At 36.7% G+C, this 27,271-nt stretch overlaps 1 long non-coding RNA gene across 1 annotated transcript; it reads right to left on the bottom strand.

Annotated features, from left to right (window-relative positions):
- On the bottom strand, positions 1-27,271 carry LOC144225856 (uncharacterized). Its single transcript, XR_013333432.1, has 2 exons — positions 27,089-27,271; positions 1-291 (listed from the first exon to the last, which is right to left on the bottom strand). It is a non-coding gene; the product is annotated as an uncharacterized LOC144225856 (long non-coding RNA).

Raw genomic sequence — 27,271 nt, 5'->3', positions numbered from 1 at the left:
TTTTCCTAGAAAGCACCATGTGTCAGGAATTTATTTCCTCTGCCATTTTGACAAAGCCTGTGTCTGCTAGACTTCTGGGCACCACAATCACAATGTCTTTCCAGGCTTTTTGTGTCTCTCCATGTATTGCAGAGATGAACTTGGCTCTGCCATATCTCTTCATCTGTGTCTCTATGATGACAAGCAGCTGAAAAGGGAGAAATGAAGTCAATCAGCTGACTGCTTTCTTTGCACAACTCCAACAGTTTTGGCAGGTTTTCTTCCTCCTTGCCTTGGATGATTGTTCGGAGACTGTGTCAATAAAGACATTGCTAAATGTGAGATTGAGGATTATAGAAGCAAGTAGCTTTAATAAGATTGTAAAGTCTAACTAAAATTGATAAATACTAAAGTGTATAAACAAAAAATAACGCAAAATGATTACTACAGACATGGTAACAAGGAAGAGAAAGGTCAAAAGATTGAAGAAGAGACAATTTTGCATTCAGCCTTCCATGCAACATCCTTTTAAAGGAACTGTCTGCTTGTTCATGGTGGCTGTTGGACTGTTAAAATGGTGGTCTAGTAAGACAGCTACCAACTTGATCTGTTCTCTCTGGGCACCAAAATCTTGCCTTCATTCATAGGTGTCCAACTGTTTGAGTATCTATTGCTAATCTGGGGGGAATTTTTATTTAAATTATTATTTGTTTAATTTTAAGTAGGCCCCACATTCAATGTAGGACTTGAACTCATGACTCTGAGAGCAAGGGTCACATGCTTTATCAACTAAGCTAACTAGGTGTGCTCCTGAGAGGAATTTTTAATGTGAGTCTTTAAAAAGAAAAAAAAAATGATTGAGAAAAAATGAATCATACCAAGGAACAAGAAAACTTAATATAGACTATATCTAATAATAATAATAATAATAATGGCTGTGATGGTTAAGTTTATGTATCAACTTGACAGGGTCATAGGATGCCCAGCTATTTGGTCAAACATTAATCTCAGTTTGTGTGTGTGTGTGTGTGTGTGTGTGTGTTGACATTAAGATTTAAACCAATCATCTGGGTAAAGCAGATTGGCTTCCCCAATGTGGGTGGGCCACACCCAATCAGTTGAAGGCTTGAACAAAATAAATGACTGACCCGCCCCTTAGTAAGAGAGAATTCTCCTGCCTGATGGCATTCCAATTAGAACATCATCTCTTTCTGGTTCCATAGTAGCTTCTCACCTTGAACTCAAATTGCAGATTTGGACTTACTGGCCTCTATAATTACATGAACCAATTCCTTTTATCAAATCAGTCTCTCTCTCTCTGTCTCTCTCTCTATTGATATATAATCTATATTGATCCTCTTTTTTGGGAGAACCCAGACTAATACCATGACTATAATATATTGAGGACTTGCTTTGCACCCACCATTATACTGTGGTTATTACCTCTATCATCACACTTACCTCTATCATCCTCTCAACAACCCTATCAGGTGTGTTTTACTCATTGTGCCCACTGTATGCATGATGAAACTGATTTAAAGTAGGTGAATTACATTATCAGGATCATTGAACCAATTTGTAGTAGAGCCAGGGCCAGAATAAAACACATTGCTTCCCATGTTTTATTTTTACATATTTTTTTTATCCCATTCTTTGTTATGGGAGAAATTATTAGTGCTCACCATAAGTCCATTTACTCCTCTATATTTCCCAGCCTTCCTTTCAGTTAACTGGGGCTGTGTGAATAGTGCTGTCCAATGAAATATATATGGATGTAACATGTGACCTTTAGGACCAAGACGTTAAGAGCTGATGTGCCTCCTTCATTTTTCTTCCCCTGCTGACTGAACCCTGGAAGATACCTATTCCAACTGGCATAGTTACAAGATGAAAGTAGCCCAGGTCGCTGAGTCATCTTTTGGAGGAGAGCCACAGAGGAAAGTCATGTAAGCCACTTCAAACTTAAAGTGAGTAGGAAATAAACTTTTACTCGGTCAAGCCACTGATATTTTAGTGTTGTTATCATGGCATATGGTATACCTAGTACACTCCAATTTACACCAATATGATATAATGTCAAAAGTGATAAGCATTTGAAACATAATGATACACTGATGTGTATAATGTGGCATGGTCAGGCTTTGGAACCAGGCTACCTAATTCAAATCCCAATTCCACTAGGACTTGAGCTGAGTCAAGTAACTGACCTTGGTTGTTACTTAACCACTCTGTGCTTCTCATGTGTAAAAAGGAGGTTTTTACAGTAGAGAGGTTATAATGATCAAATGAATATACCTAAACATACCAATTTCTGTAGGCATATATTGAGTATACAAATGAGCTATGTATACAAACAATAATTTATCTTTGACAATGTAAAAAAGTTTTACTCTCATTCACTCAAACTTATTACATAAACAACAAACATGTTTAAATGAAACAATATGGGTCAATACGAAACTATGTTCTACAGATACAAAGATGAATTACACATGGCTCTATTCACAGAATTCACAACTTATTCAGAGAGACAGCCATAGTAATGTCCTTAATGTTAAAATTCAGTAAGTACCATAAAGAGCAATTTCCTTGTTTCACAACTAGTTCTTATTCCAAAAATGGTTCCTTTCTAGTGCCTTCTAGAATGCAACTTGGGAACTTTGGTGTAAGTCACCCCCCTTATATTGCTCATGAGGTAAAGACAGCATAGGTCTTCCAGTTCACTCCCAGTTTCTCCTCTCTCCAAACCATTCTTTAGGCTATTTCCTAGAACACAGATTTCATTAAGTCATTTTATTACTGAAAAATCTTTGATGTATCTCCATTGATTATAGAATAAAGTATTGTAGAGTAGCAAGACTCACCTGCAGCCCCAAACTATCTGCAGCTAACATCCTCTCTGGGAGAAGGAGAATGAGTGAGATGTAGTATAGAGACTGGACAAGAAATCCTGAATGCAGACCTAAGTTCTGCCTCTTAATGTCTTTGAACCTTGGGTGAGAAACTTTATTTCACTAGATCAAGTTTCCCCATCTAAAAATATGAGATGTTAACTGTTCTTTATATCTAACAAGATTGCTCTGAGAGTCAGATGACATCCTAAGTGTGAAAGTGACTTATAAGTGTAAAGCACTATATATAATACAGGTATAGATATCAATGATACAGTTGTAGATACAGGTATGGTGAGGCAATGCTTCTGAAACTTTAGTGTATGGGAAAAAAATCTACTTGATTCCATAAGTTCAGGATAGAGACAGGTAACTGATTTTTTGCCAAATATTCTAAGTGATTCTGATGCAGGTGGTCTGTGGACCATGCTTTGAAAAATGCCAGTGCTACCAATTCCACAGGGAAGAGTCCTCTAACAAACACAAAATTTTCTTAACCCAACAAAAATAGACTTTGGTCAGTATCTACTTTTCTATTTTCATCATCATTCTAAGTTTATTGTTGTCAGACTACTAGCAAGCTAAAAATAGGTTTATTTTTTTATTTTTAATGTTTTATTTATTTTTGAGAGAGAGATAGAGACAGCGTGAGCATGGGGGAGGGGCACCAGAGAGAGAGGGAGTCACAGAATCCGAAGACAGCCTCCAGGCTCTGAGATAGCAGTCAGCACAGAGCCCGACACAGGCTCCAACCCACAAACCATGGGATCATGACCTGAGCCGAAATCAGATGCTTAACCGACTGAGCCACCCAGGTGCCCCAAAATAGATCTATTTATTGAGAGACCCAGCAACATTTATTGCGAGACCCAGAAAGTTTCATAGGTTTTCATCTCATTTTAGTCCTTGGGAAAAAAATAAAATTATATAGCTCTGTTCCTAATTTAGTGATAAGGACACTGAAGGTTAGATTCCTAGAAACAAATTTCAAATCTCTCATGCCATATGGAATGTAATTTGAGAACTTTTAGATCCTGAGTATAAACCCATAGACTTTTCATTTCTCATGGCTGTCTTTTCAATAGAGCCAGAATTGGCCAGAAGCCAGACTTTGTGGAATCTCTTGAGGTGTAAACGTGGCTATTATCAGTCCTGATGAGTTTCAACTCACAAATCAATATTTTCCCATTACCAGCTCTGCCTCCAGACATTTTTGTATCTGAAACATCGAAAACATTACCTCTATTACAGTCCTTCCCCATCGCTATACTGACCACGTGACCCAAGGCAGCTCATGGGTGGTGGAATGACAGCAGCAGCTGTCACTAAGAGAGCTTCACGGATCAGAGATTAAGAAAAGGCTGATGGTGATAATACTCAAAGTCACTTCCTTCGGTAGAAATTCCAAATAAAGCTCCATTCTCTCTCAATAGGGACAAAAGTAAATAAGGAGCTGAATTTATATATACATGCAATTTTTTAAAAGCCTTTACTAAAAGCCATTTGGCAAAGACAAAATTAAGCAATCAAAATGTCTTATACTTTTGTAATCCAATTAGCTTATTCTTTGTTTTTGCTTTTTTAACAATGTTTTATTTATTTATTTAGAGGGAAAGGTAGGAGAAGAGACAGAGGGGGAAGGAGGGTCCCAAGCAGGCTTTACTTGGGATTCAACATGGGGCTCAACCCCACAAACCTCAAGATGATAACCTGAGCTGAAATTACCACTCAGCGCTTAATCAATTGAGCCACTCAGGTGTTCCTATTTTGTTTTTTGCTCTTAAGCTACTGATAAAATAAGTAAGGAAAGGATCATATAATTTTCTGACCAAAGCAAACAGAAGTGTTAGGAAAAAGAGAACTTACTTCTCAAATATAGTTCATCTTAATATAGCAATTAATAGCTATATTAAAGCACTCTAAACTTCAGAAGTGCATGATGATACAGAAAAAAATAATTTTATATATAAAAATAACGAGGTTAAGATAGTTTTAAGTCCAAATAAATCTGTATTTTACTTGAGGAAAGCATTCATATTTTTATTTACTCCTTGGTGTCTGCTTGAAGCTAAGCGGTTATAATGCATTAAGAGAAAAACTTTCAGGAAATGAGGCAAAGTCATAAAAAAGCAAATACAGAAAAATATTTCAAATATAGGAAAAAATCCTGTACACCATCCTATACCCCACTATCCACAGATTTAAAAAGAAAAAAGACCTATAACAGATGTGCAGCAGAAACTGAGAGAAATTTTTACTTGCACTAATCTGAGCTAACAGCTGTCATTAGGGCTGACTCTGTAATACTTCTGTCATCACTTCTAAAAACTAGCTTTTCAAATGTGGAAAAGGAAATTTGCAAATATGAGAGGGAAATTTTAAGGATATAAATTGGTCTGTTATCAGTCTTGAAGTTCTTCACCTTTTAAACTTACAATCAATATTTTTCCATTATCAGCTCTGCCTTCAGACATTTTTATATGGAAGCATTGAAAACATCCCTTCTATTGTAGTTTTTCCTCTTCACTATATTGGCTACATTTTTGAAGAAACTCATATGGAATTTTGAGATTTTTGTGCTTCAGATAAACTTTGAATAAATGTATATCAACATGCAAACGTCTGAGCAACTCAACCAAAGGGCACTATAACATAGTGATAACGAAATAGCACAGGCTTTATAGTCAAATGGTCCAGACTTAAATATCAACTTTACCACTGTGTGACCCTGTACAAATTATTTAAACTCTATTTCTTTCTCTGAAAAATTTATGATAATAATAGCATCTACCAATTCAAGGATCTGTTTTGAAGATTAAATATTATATATATAAGTATGTATATATATGGACACATGTATTATATGAGTGGTGTGTGTGTGTGTGTGTGTGTGTGTGTATGCAGTGTAGCATCATGCCTAGTGTATCATACACATTATTTTAAGTTCTAGATGCTGTTGTTACTATTATATTATCAGTGTCATTGCAAAACTACCATACAACTTAGCTGACATATCAGACAGGAGCACTGATTACTTTAAAATCTGTGTCTCTATAGCTGGGGCGAGCACTGGGTATTATATGTAAGTGATGAATCATGGGAATCTACCCTCAAACCAAGAGCTCACTGTATACACTATATGTTAGTCAACTCGACAATAAATTATAAAAATTAAAAATTAAAAAAAATAAAATCTGTGTCTCTGTAAAACCTAAGTCATGAGAAAAGTCCCACAAAACATGTTTCTTCTTTTTTTTCCCCACTAAGCATTGTTTTGAGAAGTTGTATTTATTGAATAGACTGACTGGTGTTATAAATACACATGGAAAATATGACCATGACTAATATCAAAGCTGTTTTATCAAATTCAGTTTTTGGTCATGAATCAGAGGACATCAAAGATTTCTACAATTTCACTTTCAGTTTGTAGCAACCAGGGGGATTTGGTTGGGTTAGTTACTTTAATGACAAGTTTCAACTTGTGCTTTTCCAATATTTATGCATAAGACGGGGTTCTTTGATACATTCTTTGGTGAGGGGTCTGCTGGAGCTGAGACCAAGGTTAAGGCTTTGAGTTGACTTGATGGTCAGCATGGAGTAGTGAGGTGTCATTTTCCAAGAAAGATAAAGAGATTGGTTTAAAACACATTTTTTCTAGAAAACAAAGAGCCATATTCTTTTTACTGTTAGCAATGTAATTTCATTTTTCTCTTTGTTAAAAATATATAGACTATACATCAGATGTTAATATAATTACAGGATCGTTATTCCTCTTTTGGCTATTAAAAAATGCCTACTCTTCCTTTTCTGACTCTCTCCTCCAAATGGCTCTTGTAACTCTGTCCTTTTTCATCATTTTTTTTCAGCTTTTAATGGAATGAAAATTAAGACGACCACACTGAATTAAAAAAAAAAAAAAACCTTCACCTTTCAGCTCCTTATTTTNTTTTTCATCATTTTTTTTCAGCTTTTAATGGAATGAAAATTAAGACGACCACACTGAATTAAAAAAAAAAAAACCTTCACCTTTCAGCTCCTTATTTGGATAAAGTATGTTTTCAGACACCAACATATCCAAGTATGTCAGTTCTAGCTTGGGAAGAAATATAGTTTTTCATTACGTCCTTCTAAGTCCATAGCGGGAAGGACTAAATGTAAGCTTTTCCAGAGATTACTAAATATGTGAAATCTTGTATGGTTTTTTTGCACTTCTCAGAAACTCAGTGGTAAATATTTCCAACTAAATATTTTGAAGTGGGAAAGCAATATCTTTAAATTGAACATGGTCTTGAGACTAAAATCTTAACCATGGTTCTTTATTTGTATTGTCATTTTAGATATCCCAACAATGCATTAGTTTTAGTTGATGAACAAAAAAAACAAAACAAAACAAAAAAAACACTGAAATGCCCAGGATAATAGAATAATAAGGCACTGATAGCATTCTTCCTGCCAAATAAACATTCTCCACAGAAGGCTTAACTGTCACATACCTACAGTTTCAGCTGTTTGAGAGAGTTTTGATAATAGCCCAAAATGTCAAAATTCAGCTGCCAACACTAAGCTGTCAGCTCTCAAAATGCTCTGTGGAGTGCTGGTCCCTTAGGGCATTAATTCCAAGGAGCAACTGAACTGCCCTATAACTTGACAGGTTATCCTAGTTTTGGAAGAGCCTTGCATCTGTGCAAATCTAGGAAATGTAACTGCAGCTCTAAGACGAGGAACTGTGATTGGGGCACCATCTCTCAGAAAATAGCACAGAGGCCATTTGGGTGCTAGATATTCAAAGGGCTTTTGAGGTCTCTGGAAATGAAGCCAACTTCGGCTACACTAGCTGGCTCGCAGCTGGGCAGAAAGCACTTAGGCACTACTTTGGCCAAGATTCTCAAGGTGGAAAATGATATCCTGGGACTGCTCCTTCCTCTGCTGGTGACCCTGCTAAGTAGAAGCAATTTCCCCGATTACGACTGCAATTTCTCATCAAGCATTACATAACCCATATCATTTCACCTTCCTAAAATAAATTATTCATGTCGTTTGAGAATTCATCTGGGAGCTGCAGGTCAAATGCCCCATTTGCTGCTAAATTACTGTTAACATTTTTTCCTTTTTTTCCTGATTTATTAGCTGTTTACACAGAATATTGCTTGAATATGATACATTTCCCTTAGTGCAGTATTTCTGTGAAGAAGAAAATCTGTATTTCCTTTTGAACCCCCAGTGTCAAGTTAAGGATTATCAATTGCCCTGAAAAAAGTAGAGTACCATGCCCTCAAAATTCACATTACATACAAAAAAATTCTCAACTGATACTATCCCATCAAAGTCTTGAACACATAAAACGTCTATTGTATGAAGACAGTGTAGTGTGATGGGAAGTAGTCGGTAGAAAATATTTCTACAAGTATTAACTTTCCATGTGGGGTTGACCAAGGTCACTTAGTGGCATTCAGTTGGCAGATGAAAGATCCCAGATGGGTTTCCTTACATATCCAATGCCTGACAAGGATGGCTAAAGAGGACTGTTGACCAGATCACCTACACAACACCTCTCCAGTATGGCAGTCTCAGGGTAGCAGACTTCTTATATGACAGCTCAGGCCTCCGTTAGGCTCCTCTAATACACCAAGAGACAAGAATGGAAGCTGCTGGCATCTTTAGGCTAAAGCCCAGAACAGCATCACTTCTATTGGTCAAAGGAGACAGAGAGCCCCCCCAGATTCAAAAGAAGGGACACTGACATGAGACACCCACACACACACTCTCAGTGAGAAGGGAGTGTCAAAGAATTTGTGACTGTCCTTAACCTCTCATGCAATCATTCCATGATTTACCTAACAACTATACAGCATCCACTTGTGAATCAGTGAAATGTGCTTCTTTCACCATACTTAGTTATGTACTTTATTAATAATCAAAAACATGCCTGTGATTAACTATACATATTTTGAAACAAAATTTTTAAAACATATGTGTGTAAGAAAACCTCCTTTTCTGTCAATAAACAGAAGTAAAATAATTAAAATTCTTAAACAGACTGAGTTTTTGATTGTTATGGGCTGAACTGTGCCTCCCCAAAATTCAGAGGTTGAAGTCATAATTCTCAATGCCTCAAAATATGACTGTATTTGGAGTCCAGGTCTTTTAAGAGGTAATTAAGTTAAAGTGAGGTCATTAGGGTTGACCCCAATTTGGTATGAATGATGTATAAGAAAAAGAGATTAGGACACAGATATGTACAGAAGGAAGACCATGTGAAGATATAAGAAGAAAATGGCCGACTACAAGTCAAGGAAAGAGGCTCAGAAGGAATCAACTCTGCTAAATCTTGACCTCAGCCTTCTGACCTCCGGAGTTGTGAGAAAATAAATCTCTATTGTTTAAGTCATCCAGTCTGTGCCACTTTGTAATGGCAGCCCTAGCAAACTAATACAGCTGATGTTTGGCTTTAGTAAATGCGTCAGTAAATTTTACAACTGTTCTTTTTTCCAGTTCCTGGGGCAGATATGCTAGATAGCACTGAAGTTAAAACTCGTTGTCCCCTAGGGGACTTTAAATAGTCTTCACTCATTTTCATTTCAGATGCAGCAAGAGAAAGTGACAAAAACAAGATTAATAAGCAATTTACTTCAAAAACATTTGAACTCATATCCCAATATTTACCCCCCAAAAACTATCTGAATAAATTTGCAGATCGTTTACTTTTTTGCTTCATTCTTAATCATTAAATAAAACTGTAATTGTTTCACTCTTTTTTTCAGAGGTTACTTATGAATTTCTTTGGCACTTGCTATGCTTTTCTTCACAATGGATTTTTCATCTATTTTAATTAATTGGGTTGAAATAAAAAAATCTAAATAAATCTGCACCATGAGATCTTAGATCTAGCAGGAATAAGTCTAGCTTATGTCTATTGGAACTTTCCCTTTCTTTCAATTATTTCTTCCCTTTGCTCCCACATTTCACCCTTTTGGTTTTCTTCTTACTTTTCTAGTTGCTTGTCTTCACAAAAGTGTTTTACTTACTCCTCTTCAAATGGTCATCCTTTAGAAGTCAGTGTGCCTCATAAATGTGTAATTGGACTCTTCTCTTTTCCTTTCACAAACAAATCAATTTACAAGTGATCTCATTCATCCTCCAGGTTTTAGCTGTTTCTGTGGGCTGAACACCTCCAAAATATGTGTTTCCAGCCCAGCTAAATCCATGTTGTCCAGACCCACATACCTAAATGCTAGCTGGATGGGGCGCCTGGGTGGCTCAGTCGGTTAAGCGTCCGACTTTCGCTTAGGTCATGATATCGCGGTTCGTGGGTTCGAGCCCCGCGTCGGGCTCTGTGCTGACTGCCAGCTCAGAGCCTGGAGCCTGTTTCAGTCTGTGACTCCCTCTCTCTCTGACCCTCCCCTGCTCACGCTGTCTCTCTCTCTCCTAGAAATAAATAAAAAATGTTTAAAAATAAATAAAATAAAATAAAATAAAATAAAATAAAATAAAATGCTAGCTGGAATCTCCGAGTGTTCCACTGTCTCCTCCAAGTCAACAAATCCAAAGATTCGTTCGTCATCAGTTTCCTTAGGCCTGCTTCCTCCATCTTGCTCATTAATATTATGAATGATCTGGTCAAATAACCAATTACCCAAGCAGAAAACAGAAATCATCTTTGACTCCTTTTTTTTTTTAACCCCACATATACAATCAGTCCTCAAAAACATAAATCCTCTTCCTTCCTCATATTTTTTGAATGTATCTATACATCTATATATTCCTACTTCTGGTGCCTGAGTTATGACTCCTATAATTTATTATCTAGGTTGTTTTAACTGCCTGCTAATACATATCCCTTCCCCTGGCTTTGTTCTGCTCTTATTTCATCCTCCACACTGTCACCAAAGTGCTCATTCCTAAGGGAAATCAGATCAAGCTCCTTTCTTACTTAGAACCCTTTCATAATGCCACATAAAAAAACCACACCCAGCTCGGAGTGGTGCAAATTTCCCAACATGGCATTCAAGAAGCATTAACGTTTGGCCCCTGTTTCTTCTCTTTAATAATCCCAGCTCCTTACTTCAAAACACACCTTGGATATCACTTCATGCTGAACGCGTCCTGATCCTCTTCCTAGTTTGACTTTCCAACTCCCAATTTTTGTCCTTTGTTTCCCTATGCCTACCTCCATCCCAGTATTTTCACATCCTCCTACAATCATGCACATATTCATCTCCTACCCAAGAGGCTCCTACCCCAGAAAGCAGCCCTTGGATCTTATTTTTTATCCTGAACATATGGTATCAATCACCACAGATTACCTAAACAAACAAATAAATAAATACAGTCATCACATTGATAAAATTTCCATTGGAATTCTCAACTAAGGCTTAAGATGGAACAACAGTGTATCTCCATGCTCTGAAATAAACCCTGGAACCACAGGAAGCACTTCCCAGTGCAAAATCTGTCCATACAAAGTAGATCCACTCATTTGGAGAGCAGTCCTTGAAGGTCCTGCTTGTTTGCTGACTCTTGAAGAAAGCCTGTCTGGAAGATGACTGAATGGTGGTAATTTAAAGAGCCATTACCTGTGCACAGTACTGGAAAAATTTCTGGCTGGTGGGAAGGAGAAACATAAGGATGCTCTTAAAACAAAGACACTGAGCTGGCAGTGAATGACTGAACACATGTGAGGGCAATTAACTCCCACGATCACAACTCTAATATTCAGTGCAATAGTCAAGTGCAGACTCACAGAATGTATTTTATAAACTTTACAGTATAAACAGAGGGAAACAACAACAACCCGGTATCTTGAAAACACAAGCTAACTGTACTTATTGGAATATATTTTTTCCGTCTTTAAAATAAGTATATTCTTTGAGGGGCATCTAGGTGGCTCAGTCAGTTAAGCGTCCAACTTTAGTTCAGGTCATGATCTCACAGTTTGTGGGTTTGAAACCTGTGTCAGGCTCTGTGGTGACAGCTCAAAGCCTGGAGCCTGCTTCAGATTCTGTGTCTCCCTCTCTCTCTGTCCCTGCTTGTGCTCTGTGTGTCTCAAAAATAAATAAACATTAAAAAAATTTTAAGTATATTCTTTGACAATATAATGGCCATGAATATTAGTCCACAATTCTAGATGTATATTAAAAAAAACTCTCTATTTTCTGTTAATAATTGCTGACTCCAAGCACTATTTCACGGAGATTGTGGAAAACTTAATATTAGTACTCTTTGGGTTCTCTTCTCCTTTTAATAGGGTTCTGTCAAAGTTCTAAGATTTCCTACCAAGCCAAGGCACTGGGAAGAAGGCGGACACTAGAATACCCTGTCCTCACACACCTTTCACACAGGTTGCCTATGAGGTATATGATGTCCCTTTCCGCAGGTCTGTAGGTGTGTCTCCTTCTGTGGGGGAGCTATCTATGGTTCTCTCAGCCCAGACTTGTCAAACAGCTTTTTGTCCCAGGGAACACCAAAACAAAACACAGGTCCTCTTTCATTCCCAGTAACCAGTGACTCTCTTCTCTTTCTCTCCTCAGCCTCAGAGCATCCCTTCATCAGCTGCGAAGCACTCCTTAAAGGTATTTTGGCTAAACCTATGGATCCTCTGCCTGAACTAGGGCTTTTTACTGGTAGAAATGACTTAAAAAGCACATTTCGTGTATAGGTCACTTTTGCTAATCATTTCCACTTCTGGAAAACCAAGGCATTTTTTTGTGGCTTAAATAGTCAATTAAGTCCAGATACCAGGACACTTGCCCCTTCAAAATGAGTCTAAAAAGCCTGGCACATGCTACAGCAAGAAGAGTAATAAGGTGAAGAGTATGCTCGACTGGCTGAGGACTATGGGATCTCTCTATGGTGGGTGTCACCCCTCACTCTTAAGCTATGGCTAGATCATCTGATCTTCAAGAGGTGTTGAAAATAGGGATTTTTGTGTGAAAGATCTTGGATTTTTAAAATGAAGCACAATTGTTACGACATACCATGTTCCTACATAGTGCAGGCTATGCAAAATACACTAGAAGGTACATAAATTTGGCCCATGTGCATTACCGATTCGCATAATCTAAGTACAAGTGTATCATATGGTCCAAGAACCAGTGCTGCTGTACCTAATACTATGCAGAAAGGACCTCTTTTAATCAGTGATCTTGGGAAAATCCATTAGCTCTCTTTTTCCGTTTTTTAACCAAACTCAAATTTCTGCTGCTACAAATTGTCAAGGCAAGATGTGAGATTTCCTCCCTATCGTCAGAAAATGTGGTATCTCTGGCTCTTTAGAAATCACAGAGCCAAGCAAAGCCAGGAAGATAAGGAATCTATTTTCTTGGGTCTCTCCTCCCCTTTCCTAACATTGCCAGTTTCTCAACCTCTTCAGAACACTACCAGCACAGCTCACTCCCTGCTCAGCCAACAGAGTTCCATTCCTTTTGGCTCTTTTAGTAAATGCTAGTTAACGCTATGACCCACAAAATCATTTAGAATCAGACCGGAGTACAAAATTGCACCATCTATACAAGCAAATCCTGACAGTCGCTAAACTGATGATATTCTTTTTTCAGAAGTCAAGAATTCATACATATACATTGTTCTTTGTAGTTAGACTATTTAAGATACTATCTACCCTTTTGTTTAACTGAAGTATAATTTTCATAAGCTTACTTTTTGGCACAGAACAGTGACTCATTTGTGATTTCTTCATTGGTTAAATACAGAAAAGGAATTCTCCAAAACTCACCAGGAGACCTTCTTAGTATTTGAAACTTACTGACATCTCATCTAATTTAGCCATCTATTTAGTTGAGGCATAAACAGTGTTTCCAAAGACTTAGGATTTTGGCCACGTTCTATTAGTTACTTGTCTCACCATATAACCATCCAAAACTCAGTGTCTTAAAACAACAGTTACTTAGTGTTTCTCATGATTCTGGGGCTTGGCTGGGCAGTCTGATCTGGTTTTGCCTGGACTCACTCATGTGATTTCACTCATGGGGTAGCCAGGCTGGAGGATCCACAATGGCCCTACTCATATGTCTAGGAGTGGGTGCTGGCCATCAGTAGGATGTGTTTCTTGTCTTCCATGTGGACTCTCATCCTCCAGCAGGCTAGACTGACTCTCCCCCACTGGTGGTCTCAGTGAAGAGGGTAAAGGCAGAAGTTACAAGACCTCTTGATAGTTAGGTCCCAGAATTTGCCCAATTTCACTTCCGCTTAATTGTTTTGGTCAATGGGAATCACAGGCTAGCCCCAATGGTTTAAGCTCTCCTGATTTAGAGACCTAGAGACTAAAAGCAAAAAGTTATCTGTAAGTCCAGGTTCAAAAGAGCAGAGAAATAGACTCCAACTGTGAATGGAGGGAATATACTTTCTAGGATGAAAAGAATGCATAAAAATGCAGCCACATTTTCCAATCCACCCCACATGATGATGATTCACTCATAAAATTCTTACAAATGTTATTCTTTGTGGATAGAGATACATAGACTCTAAACTTCTCTGTAAAAAACTTTTCAGAAGAAGCCCCTAATCTAGGCTATCGGTTACCTCCTGTATGACATGGTAAGTCCTCCAACTTTTACTTCTCTGTTCCAGCTGCAGATCAACCAGCTTGTTTCACAGTGGCTGGGCTCCCCTAAGGTATATGTAATCCTGGGCAAATATTTTTAACAGACCCTGTGACCATATAAACAATGTGAGCCACTCAAAATCAGCATGTGAGCACCATTTTGGAGGCCCAGTTTCACACGATCCCACAAAAGAAATACTACTCTGACCATCTGCTCCAAGACTTCCTGTTCTCTGAGGCATCAGGTAATCCATGGCACAGTTCTTCCACCCACCTCTGTGGTGGGCAGTTGTATACAAGCACAGGTTCATGCTGACTTCTCAAATCCTTGCTTTTCAAACTAGAAAGCTTCTCCAAAATCCCAGAAGTCTTTTCAGCCTAACTGGAAGCATTGCTTAGAAAAGGAAGAAAGTTACTAGCCCCCAGGGCAGCTCTCAGTAGATAGGGGATGGGACACAGTGGACAAATGCTGTAGCCTCCCATCCTATGGATGGACAGTTCTTAGAAATGTACATACTGCCTCTGAGACTTCTTGGTGGAACAGAGACTCTACTCCTTACAGCAGAGACCTCAATAAAGCCTCTTCATATTGTCTTTTTCTCCTTCCCTCTTTCTCCCAATTCCTTCACTCTTGCTTTCTGGGCTCACCTTCCCAATAAGTTACCTGAACCCCAAACATTTATTCAGGCTCTTCTTTCAAGGGAACACAAATTAAGACACCATGGAACAGATATTGTGCCAAGACATAGACAATCTAAAAGTGCAGGTAAAAGAGTTAAGCCATGGAGTAAAATTGTAATGAATGGAAGGCTTAATAAGCAGATAAAGTCTTATTATCACCCCACACCATAGATTTTTCTGAAAAGTAATCATTTATATAGCCTTTTCAAAGACGTCTTGGAGCTTAATGGTCAATCGGGCTCAATACCAGGCAGTGGCCAGTTTGATAACAAATCTTCATATTGGTTGTCCTTTTTTTCCTTATTTCACTCCTCCCCCTACCCTTTACTCCCTGGGCTTGAACTCTCTAATAAAATAAGAGCACATGAGACTTTAGCTCAGACTCTGTTTCTCAGATAACCCAGACTAAGACAAAATTCAAGTCAACCAGTAATTAGTGGGAAGAGATGGGGCATAATGTATATTAAGAATTCAAGCAGGCTTCTGGTGTCTGATCCAGGATACAAGAAGCTTAGAAGTCACTAGTTCATCCTAACAGGAAAAAAATCTAGCAAACTGAAAAACCAACGGTTCTTCCAAGATCCATCAGCACCATGAGGTCACAGGACAAATTGTTGCCCCCAAATTGAAGACACAACCAGGTCTCTGATAAATAAAAATATAGCAAATTACAACTTACCAGAGCAGAAACCTCTGAGAGAACCAGTGCAAGGGTAGGAAACTTCAACTTTACTTAACAAATTAATGGAAACTCAGCGTAGACAACTGAAAGTTTAAAAACTTCAGGGTTTTTAGAGGGGTGGCCACCCGCCTTTGTGGGTTTTACCTCCAGAAGCCTTACTAGATTCTCCAAACACAAAAAAATATCAGAGAATTCCATCATAGGGAGAAGAAAAGGAACCATCTTGAAATACATGAGAACAGTCTGTTATTATTTTAAAAAAATTTGTCTTCAGGAGAAATTATTTCACCACAGCCTAGTGCTGGGATTTTAGCAGAAACTAAGCTAACTGGGGTAAGAGAAATACCAATCCCAGCCTTCTCTAGCCATCCTGTCACACCTAAGCAGTGAAGGACTAAAAGGTACTGGTAAAGTTCAAAGCTCACAGGTACAAGCTCACCAAAAGACTGAGATCTAATCAGAGGACGATAATGTACATTCCCTCCCTACAAACCTGACCACTACATTGTTAAACTTCTATTTACTGCAAAACCTTTCACCCAGTACATCATGTCCACCTTTCAACAAAAAATTACAAGGCATAATAAAAGGCAAAAAGTTGGAAGAGACTGAACAAACATCAGAACCAGAGTCAGATAAGGCAGGAGTTAACAGATCAGGGATTTCTTTTAAACTATGACTAATATAAAAAGGGATTTAATGGAAAAAGTAGACAACATGCAAGAGCAGATGGATAATTTAGGCCGAGAGATGACTAGTCCAAGAATCCAAAAAAATGTTAGATATCAAAACATTGTAACAAATTAAAAATGCTTATGATGGGATCATTAGTAGTCTAAATGCAGCTGAGAAAAGAATATCTAAGCTTAGTAATATGACAATAGAACCTAATACAGAAAACCTCCCTCCCCGCCCCCCAAAAAAAGACCACAAAGAAAACCCAGAACACAATATTTAAGAACTGTGGGACAACTACACAACATATATAATGGGAATACCAGAAAGAAAAGAAATAGAGAAAGGAACAGAAGCAATATTTGAAGCAAATGACTAAGAATTTTCCCCAGATTATTGTCAGACACCAAACTACAGACCCAAGAAGTTTAGAAAACATGAAGCAGGATGAATATCAAAAAAATAAGTACAAAAATCAACAAAAAACATCTCGACATATCATATTCAAATTTCAGAAAATCAAAGATATTTTAAAATCTTGAAAGAAGCCAGAGGAAAAAAAAACTTACCTAATAAGGAGGAAAAAATTATATCCATCTTCTTCTCAAAACCACATAAGCAGGAGAGTAGAGTGAAATATTTAAAGTGTTGAGAGGGAAAAAAAGCCATCAGCCTACTGGAATTCTGTACCCTGTGAAGTTAACCTTCAAAAGTAAAAGATAAAAACTTTTTTCAGGTATGCAACAATGGAGGGAAATGGTTGTCAGTAGATCTGTTAAAATTAAAAAAAATTTTTTTAATGTTTTCTTTATTTCTGAGAGAGAAAGAGAGAGAGAGAGAGGAAGCATGAGCAGGGGAGCGTCAGAGAGAAAAGGAGATACAGAATCTGAAGCAGGCTCCAGGCTCTGAGCTGGTTGTCAGCACAGAGCCCAACACAGGGCTCAAACCCATCAACTGTGAGATCATGACCTGAGCTGAAGTTGGACGCTTAACCAACTGAGCCACGCAGGTGCCTTGACTGTTAAAAAACATTTTTTTAAGTTCTTTAGAAAGAATAACAACAATATAGATCATTGGAAACTGAATCTACATAAAGAAAGGAAGAGTAATGGAGAAGAAATAAGGATAAAATAAAAACTTTCACTTTCCTTATTCTTAATTGATCTGACAAATAACAATTTGTTCAAAACAATGATAATAACAATGTATTCTATTATATATAATCATGTGATTTGTGTATATGTAATACATACTTAATTGAAGGATTAGGGAAATTTTGTCATTAGGGTGTTATAAAGTATTCATACTACCCATGAAGTAGTAGAGTGCTATTTGAAGGTGGACTTGAAATATCTGTAAATGTATGTTATAAATTCTAGGGCAATCACTAAAAATATTAAAAAGAAAGTATAATTGATATGCTAAGAAAGAAGAGAAAACTGAATCACATATCATGTTCAGTTAAAACACCAAAAGCAGAAAAAGTATGGAAGACAAAAACAAGAACAAAGAACAAAAGTAAAAAATAGAGAATAAGAAATAGAGTGGATATTAATCAAACTACATCCATAATCACTTTAAATGTCAATTGTCTAAATGCACCACCTAAAAGACAGAGATTATCAGACCCTAACTATATGTTGTCTAAAAAAACCCACAATTTAAATATAAAGTAAATAAATAAATTAAAATTAAATTTTAATAAATTAAATCTACACATGTAGATTGAAAGTAAAGGAATGGAGAAAGATTTAACATCATAACACTAGTTCAAAGAAAATAGAAGTAGCAGCTACAATTTCAGACAGAGACTTCAGATAAAATAAAGTGATCAGAAATAAAAAGGAGGATTACATAATTGCAAGGGGCCAGTACTCCACGAAAGCATAACAATACTTAACATGCGTGTGCCTAACAACAGAGCAACAAAATACATGAGGCAAAAACTGATAAAATCACAAGGAGAAATGGATGAATCCACTATTATAGTTGGAGACATTAATACCATTCTATCCACAAATAGACAGATCCAGAAGCTAGAAAATCAATAAGAACATAGTTAAACTCAACAACACCAACAATCAATTGGATATAACTGACATCCACAAAGTACTTTCTCCAACAGCAGAATACACATTCTTCTGAGGTCCACGTGAACATTCACCAAGATAGACTATATTCTGAGCCATAAAATACACCTTATTAATTTAAAAGTTAGAATATAGGGATGCAATATATGCTCTCAGAGTGCAATGGAATTAAACTAGAAATCAATAATAGGAAGATAGCTGTAAAATCCCCCAAATACTTGGAGATTAAACAGCACACTTCTAAATAATACACGGGTCAAGGGATAAATCTCAAGAAAAATTAAAAACTATTTTGAACTAAATGAAAATATCTTGTTAAAATGTGTGGGATATAACAGAAGCATTGCTTAGAGGGAAGTTTATAGCACTGAATACATATATTAGAAAAAAAGAAATATCTAAAACCAATAATCTTAGTTTCCACTTTGATAAAGTGGAAAAAAAAACAGTAAATCAAATCTAAAGTAGAAGAAGCAATAAAAATTAAAGCAAGCAGAAATCAATTATAATGAAAATAAAAAATCAGTAAAGAAAATTAACAAAATGCAAAGCTGATTCTTTCAAAAGATAAATATAATCAGCAAGACTCTAGTCAGGCTAACTTAGAAAAAAAGAGAGAAAACACACCAATTACTAATATAAGAAATGAAATAGGGGACATCATTATGCCATGGACTTTTAAAAGGGTAATAAAGAAATATTATGAATAACTCTGTGCTCACAAATCTGATAACCTAGATGAAACAGATAAATTCCTTGAAAGATACAATCTACCAAAACTCAAACAAAAAACAGTCTGAATAGTCCCATATCTACTTAAAATAATAATAATAATAATAAAGAAAGCATCAGGCCCAGATGGTTTCACTGATGAAATTTATCAAATATTTAAGAAAAAAATTACAGCAATTCTCTACAATATCTTCTGGAAGGTAGAAGAGAGAATACTTCCTAACTGTAAGTATTATTCTAACATCAAACTCAAACAAAGATATTACCAAAAAAGTACAGACCAAAACTTCTCATGAATATAGATGCAAAAATCAACAAAATATTAGCAAATTGAACTTAACAATGTATAAAAGGAATTACACACCACAACCAAGTGGAATTTATTCCAGGTAATACAAAGCCAATTCAACATTCAAAAATCAGTTAATATAGCCCAGCACATCAAGAGGTTAAAGAGGAAAAATCACATGATCATAATAGTTGCAAAAAAAGATTTGACAAAATTCAATACACATTCATGACAAAAACTCTAAGGAAATTAAAAATAGAGTTACATTTCCTCAGCTTAATAAAGAACATCTACAAACAAGAAACAAAAAAAAAACAAAAAAACCACAAAACCTAGAGCCAGCATCATACTTAAAATAATGAGAAACTTGAGGGGCACCTGAATAGCTCAGTTGGTTGAACATCTGACATCAGGTCAGGTCATGATCTCATGGTCCATGGGTTCAAGCTTCATGTTGGGCTCTGTGCTGACAGCTCACAACCTGGGAGCCTGCTTTGGATTCTGTGTCTCCCTCTCTCAATCTTTCTCTCTGTCTCTCTCTGCCCCTCCCCTCTCATGCTCGGTCTCTCTCTCTCAAAAATAAATAAACATTTTTTAAAAAAAATTAATTAACAAAATGATAATGAGTAACTTGAATCTTTCCAGCTAAGATTGGAAACAGGCAAGAAATTCCCCTCTCACCACTTCTTTTCAGATCATACCAGAAGTTCTAACTAATGCAATAAGAAAATAAAAGGAAATAAAAAGTATACAAATTGGGAAGGAAGAAATTAAACAATTTTTGTTCACAAATGACATGATCATCTATCTATAAAATTTCAAAAACTCAACAACAAAAGCATCTGACACTAATAAGGGAGTACAGCAAGGTTGCAGAATACAATAAAAGTTAATCACTTTCCTATACATCAATAATTAACAAGTAGAATTTGACAACGAAAACATGTTACCATTTATATTAGCACCCCAAAAGAGAAAATATTTAGGTATCAATCTAACAAAATACATGTAAGATCTATATGAGAAAAACAAACTCTGATGAAAGTTATCAAAGAAGAATTTATAAATAAGTGGAAACAAGCTTCAGGTTTATAGATAGGAAGACTCAATATGGTCAAGACATCAGTCATCCCAACTTGGCCTATAGATTCAACACAGTTTCAATTAAAATTCCAACAAATTAACTGTGGTTATCAACAATTGTTCTGAAGGGTACACGGAGAGCCAAAAATCTCCGGATAGCCAACTCAATGTTGAAGAAGAACAAAATTGTAAGATCGACACTACCCAACTTTAAGACTTACTGGAAAGCCACAGTAATCATGACAGTGTGGTATTATTAAACAGTAGACAAATAGATCAATGAATAAAGAATAAAGAGCTCACAAATAAACCTACATAAATACAGTAAATTGATCTTTTGTTGTTGTTGCTTCAAGTTTTTATTTAAATTCTAGTTGGTTAACATATAGTGTAATAGTGGTTTCAGAAGTAGAATTTAGTGTTTCATCCCTTAGATATAACACCCAGTGCTCATCATGACAAGTGCCCTCCTTAATGCCCGTCACCCATTTAGCTCATCCTTCATCCACTTCTCCTCCAGCAACCCTCAGTTTGCTCTCTGTACTTATAAGTTTCCTGGGGCACCTAGGTGGCCCAGTCAGTTGAGTGTAGAACTTAGGCTCAGGTCATGATCCCATGGTTCCTGAGTTCAAGCCCTGCATCAGGCTTGCTGCTGTCAGTGCAGAGCCTGCCTCTGATACTCTGTCCCCCTGACCCCCATCTCTGCCCCTCTCTACTCACACTCTCTCTTAAAAAATATTTTTTTAAAAAAGAGACTCTTATGGTTTGCCTCTCTCTCTTCGTCCCCTGCTTTCCGTATGTTTATCCATTTTGTTTCTTCAATTCCACGTATGAATGAAATTATAGGATATTTGTCTTTCTCTGACTAACTTGTTTGGCTTACCCTCTAGCTCCATCCATGTTGTTGCAAATGGCAATATTTCATTCTTTCTGATGGCTGAGATATATTCCATTATATGTGGATGGATGGATGAATAGATGGGTAGATAGATACATAGATAGATACTTCATCTTCTTTATCCAATCATCAGTCAGTGGGCATTTGAGCTCTTTCTATAATTTGGCTATTGTTGATAATGTTGTTATAAAAATCAGGATGCACGTGTCCCTTCAAATAAGTATTTTTTTTTTATCCTTTGGGTAAGTACCTCATAGTACAATCATTGAGTTATAGAATAGTTCTATTTTTAACTTTTTGAGGAACCTCCATACTGTTTTCCAGAGTGGCTGAACCAATTTGCATTCCCACCAAAACTGTAAAAGGGTTCCCCCTTCTCTGCATCCTTGCCAACATCTATCTTTTCCTGAGTCGTTAATTTTAGCCATTCTGACAGATGTGAAGTGACATCTCATTGTAGCTTTGATTTGTATTTCCCTAATGATGAGTGATGTTGAGTATCTTTATGTGTCTGTTAGCGACCTGTTTGTCTTCTTTAGAAAGATGTCTATTCATGTCTTCTGTCCATTTCTTTACTGGATTATTTGTTTTCTGGGTGTTGAGTTTGATAAATTCTTTACAGATTTTGGATGCTAAATCTTTATCAGATAGGTCACTTGCAAATATATTCTCCCATTCTGTAGGCTGTGTTTTAGCTTCGTTGATTGGTTTCTTTGCTATGCAAAGGTTTTTTATCTTGATGAAGTCCCAGTAGTTCATTTTTGCTTTTGTTTCCCTTGCCTCCAGAGACATGTCCAGCAAGAAGTTGCTCCAGTCAAGGTCAAAGAGGTGCTGCCTGTTTTCTCCTCTAGGACTTTGATGGTTTCCTGTCTCACATGTAGGTCTTTCATCCATTTTGAATTTGTTTTTATGTACGGTATAAGAAAATGGCCCAGTGTCTGCATTTCAGTAAACTTATCTTTGGCAAAGGGGCAAAGGGAATACAATGCAGCAAAGAGAGTCTTTTCAACAAATGGTGCTGGAGTAACTGAATATTCACATGGAAACAATGAATCTAGACACAGACTTTGCACTCTTTACAAAAGTTAACTCAGATTGAATCCTAGATTTAAGTGTAAAGCACAAAACAATGAAAGTATAAAATTCCCAAAAGATAACACAGGAAAAAACTTAGATGACCTTGGGTAAAGTGATGACTTCTTAGATGAAATTCATTAGGGAAATAATTGAAAAACTGAGCTTCATTAAAAGTAAAAACTTCTGCTCTTCAAAAGGCAATGTCAAGATAATGACAAGCCAAGCCATAGACTGGGAGAAAATATTTGGAAAAAGATAAATTTCATAAATCATTGATATCTGAAATATACCAAAAAACCTTAAGCCTCAAATAATATGAGGGGTGGTTAAGCCTGGGTGGCTTAGTGGGTTAAGCATCTGACTTCAGCTCAGATCATGATCTCAACAGTTCAAGTCCTGTGTTGGGCTCTGTGCTGACACCTGCTTCAAATTCTTTGTCTCCCTTTCTCTCTCTGCCATTCCCACTGTTTCACTCTCTCCCTCTGCGTCTATCTCAAAACTAAACATTTTTCTTAAAACCTCCATAGTATGAAAGCAAACAACCAGATTAAAAAATGGGTCAAAGATCCAGACATCTCACCAAAAAGGACATACAGATGGTTAATAAGCATATGAAAATATGTTCAATATTATATCAGAAAATTTCAAATTAAAACAATGAGATTTCACAATACACGTACTAGAATGGTCCAAACCCAGAACACTGATAACACCAAGTGTTGATGAGGATGTGGAGCAATAGAAACGCTCATTCGTTGTGTATGGAAATGCAAAATGATACAGTCACTGTGGAAGATAATTTGTGGCTTCTTACAGAAGTAAACAAACGCTTACTATACAATCCAGGAATTGTGCTCCTTGGTAGCAACCAAAGAATTTTACAACTTATATCCACAAAAAAACCTGCACACAAATGTTTCTAGCAGCTTTATTCCTAATTGTCAAAACTTGGGAGTAACCAAGATGTCTGTCACCAGTCACATGGATAAGTAAACTGTGGATATATAGACAATGCAATACTATTCTGGGCTAAAAGAGCTATCAAGCCATGAAAAGATATGGATTAACCTTAAATGCATATTATTTTTTTTTAATGTTTTATTTATTTCTAGGAGAGAGAGAGAGACAGCGTGAGCAGGGGAGGGTGTCACAGACTGAAACAGGCTCCAGGCTCTGAGCTGGCAGTCAGCACAGAGACCGACGCGGGGCTCAAACCCACGAACCGCGAGATTATGACCTAAGCGAAAGTCGGACGCTTAACCGACTAAGCCACCCAGGCGCCCCTTAAATGCATATTATTAAGTGAAAGAAGTCAATGTGAAAAGGCTACATACTGTATTATTCCAACTTTAGGACATTCTGGAAGAGTTCAGGAACAAAGATCAATTCTGGCTCTATCATTTACCTAGCTACCTGCCTCTAGTCAAGTGACTTAATCTCTCATTGCCTTAAGTTACTCATCCATGAAATGGGACCAGTGAGTGCCTCCCTCACGGGCTTGTTGTCAGAATTAAAGAAAATAATTAATCTAAATTAATTAGCACATTGCTAGGCAGAAAATAACACTCTCATGCATGAGAATCATTCTGTAGCATACACCAAAAAATATTTAAAAAAACAAAGCATAATGGATGCTCTCCAAGAGTTCATAATCTAGAAGAATCTTCTGAAATATAGTGGCATTAGTTCATAATAAATTCTGCCATAATGAGAAATGCGATTTAATCAGGAGTTAAGGGCTTTAAAAGGAAATTCCTCTTCAATCTATTGTTAAAATAGAAACCTTCAGGCACCATGATAAGTTTAAAGACTGTCTCAGATATTTTGTGAGCATAGAGTCCTCTGCAGAGCTCAAATCCTAGTATTAGTCAGCTTTATAGCTTTGATGAACATCACAAACAGGAAGCCACTAAATGCTTCATCAGTGCTATATTTGGTGCTGGTTTAGCCCTTACTTAGAGAACCCTATTCCGTATTGATCCTCTTACCTCAGAAATGATATAACTATCCTTGGGGAAGTAAAAATATACAGAGCTGTGCGAGCTAAGCTTAGCTCCAGGATTTATGTCTGCAAGATATGAAATGCTAAATAGGCAAGGAGCTCAAGAACATATTTTCATCACAAAGGCATAGAGACTTGTGTCCCTGCTATACAAATAACTCCATAGCAACCATACTGGAAATATGACCACACACATAAAAAAGGCGATGTATTAGAATTGTTGATATAATTAAAAATATAGCCACACTTGACCCCAAGCCCACTGAAACCTCCTACAAGCTACACTGGACGGGAGAGAATTTAGTACAGGGAGATTATTAAGGTTAAGACCGGCCCAAACCAACTATCATAATTACACTTTAACAATAACAGTTTTTTTGGTGTGACTCTAAGGATGATTTATAGTGAGGTTCTGATTTAGTTACTTGGAATAATTTTAAGCTTCACATGGCAGAAACATATTAAAGGTAGAATTTTACTGAATTTTTAATGGTAAAGCAGTTGTCAGAGAGTCACCACCAAGACTTCTAAAGCGATACAATTTCATGCAGTGTCTAATCATACCTTTTGAACCAAACCAGAAATTCTGATTTTATAAATATTAACAGTTTAAAAAATATTTAAATGATATTCACAACACTCTTTCTTGCATTTTATTTATGCTAAGTCATTTTTAAAAGCAAATCAGAGAGAATAATGGCATATTTACTTCCCATAATTCAAAAATGTCATTTTTAATCCAGAATCACCTAAGGAGAAAATTTTCAATTTCTGCTTTTGCAGAAAATCCATTTGAACACAGTACCTGGGTCCCCAAAACATTCTTTAAAAATAAAATATTAAACATTGTTTCGTGAGTTTTTAACATTTAGAGTCAAGACTGCAAAACTGGAAGACACATTTGTGGTTACAGAATGGACTGTAAATGTTAACCTTGACAATGTAAGAGCAGAAGTGTAGCTGATTGGTGGGGAATGCCAAACAGGAAATGAAAAGTCAGAAAAGATGGGAGACCTACTACTTCTCTGTACTCATTTCATAAAACAAGGAACCAAACAATCCTGCCCCAAAAATGAGTTTTCTGATATTATTTTAAAATTATAAAGACTTTGAAGAGCCAAAACTAATATGAATATCAAACTTTTTAGCATGACAGATGGAGATGGGGGGTAATGGGAGTTATTACCTCAACTTTTTAAATAGGAAGTCTATGGATGTGGTTTATTGATTTAAGGAAGAGAACAGGAATAAGCATATTCTCTAAAGGTATCAAAGTAAAATCAAAAGAAATTTAAAAGGTAAAGGCTAAAAGGTTTTGCCTCCATAGTTAGGAATGGAAAAATATGGATGAGAAGCTGTTACTTTTCGTCAGAAACCCATCTACATTATTTACTTACTTACCATATACATGTGTTATTTTGTTTTTAAGTTCATTTATTTCTTTTGAGAGAGAGAGCACAAGGGGCTGAGGGGAGAGACAGAATCCCAAGCAGGGTCCATGTCATGAGCAAACAGCCCAATGTAGGGCTTAAACTCATGAACCATGAGATCATGACCTGAGCCAAGATCAACAGTCAGATTCTCAACTGACTGTGCCACTGAGGTGCCCCTGCATGTTTTATTTTGAAAAAAAAAAAAAAAGCCTAATTTTTAATAAAATATTGTTATACATGAATATTGGCATTACTTATTAACAGAGAAAAATACTTAAATGCAATAATAGGCAACTTTAAAACACTCATAAGATATTTTCATCATAAATCACAATACAATAAAAAAATACCCTATTCTGAAAAGGCATTTCATGCTATTGTCTAACAGTGTATTTTCCCAACAAAATAGTTCCACGATAGAAAACCTTATTCCTATTTAACAGCTGGCATCCCACTATTAGTATAACAGAAGAGGAACAAAGAAGAGACGACATGTCTAGGCGCTGGCAGGAGTATCAGTGTGACACTGGGAAAGGTATATCGCTTCATCTACTAGGGCCTTAGTTTCCTCTTCCACTCAATGGGAGAACTAGGCAAAAAACAGGCTTTTAAGTTTGCTTCTAGCTCAATGTCATATGATATTCAACAAAGCAGTGAATTTTTTTTTTACTTAAGTTTATTTATTTATTTTGAGAGAGACAGTGAACAGGGGAGGGACAGAGAAAGAAGGAGAGAGAATCCCAAGAAGGCTCCATGCTGCCAACACAGAGCCAGACGTGGGGCTTGAACTCATGAAACTATGATATCATGACCTCAACTGAAACCAGGAGTCGGATGCTTAACTGACTGAGCCATCTAGGCACCTGCAAAGCAGTCCACTTTGTATAATTAGAATCAAAGATTTAAAAGATTAAAAAATATCTTCAGAGTCAGTCAGTCTTACTTCTTCGTGCTGTAGAGAGGAAAGTGAGGTCTCCTGAAACTTCTAGAACTGCAAGAGCTAAGGGTGGTATACTCACAATGAGAACCCAGATCCAGACTCCCGTGCTGCCAAGTGTATCTTCTGTATTAGGCTGCTTGGGTTTCTGTAATAATATTCCATTGACTGTGTAGCTTAAACAATAGAAGTGTATACTCTCACAGTTCTGGAACCTAGAACTATGAGATCAGGGTATCAGCATGGTCAAGTTCTAGTGAAGCAC

Source organism: Crocuta crocuta, unplaced genomic scaffold (genome assembly GCF_008692635.1).
Source record: "Crocuta crocuta isolate KB4526 unplaced genomic scaffold, BGI_CrCroc_1.0 scaffold131, whole genome shotgun sequence".
NCBI lineage: Eukaryota > Metazoa > Chordata > Mammalia > Carnivora > Hyaenidae > Crocuta > Crocuta crocuta.
Note: the sequence above shows the minus strand (reverse complement) of the source record. Positions and strands in the feature narration are given on the sequence as shown.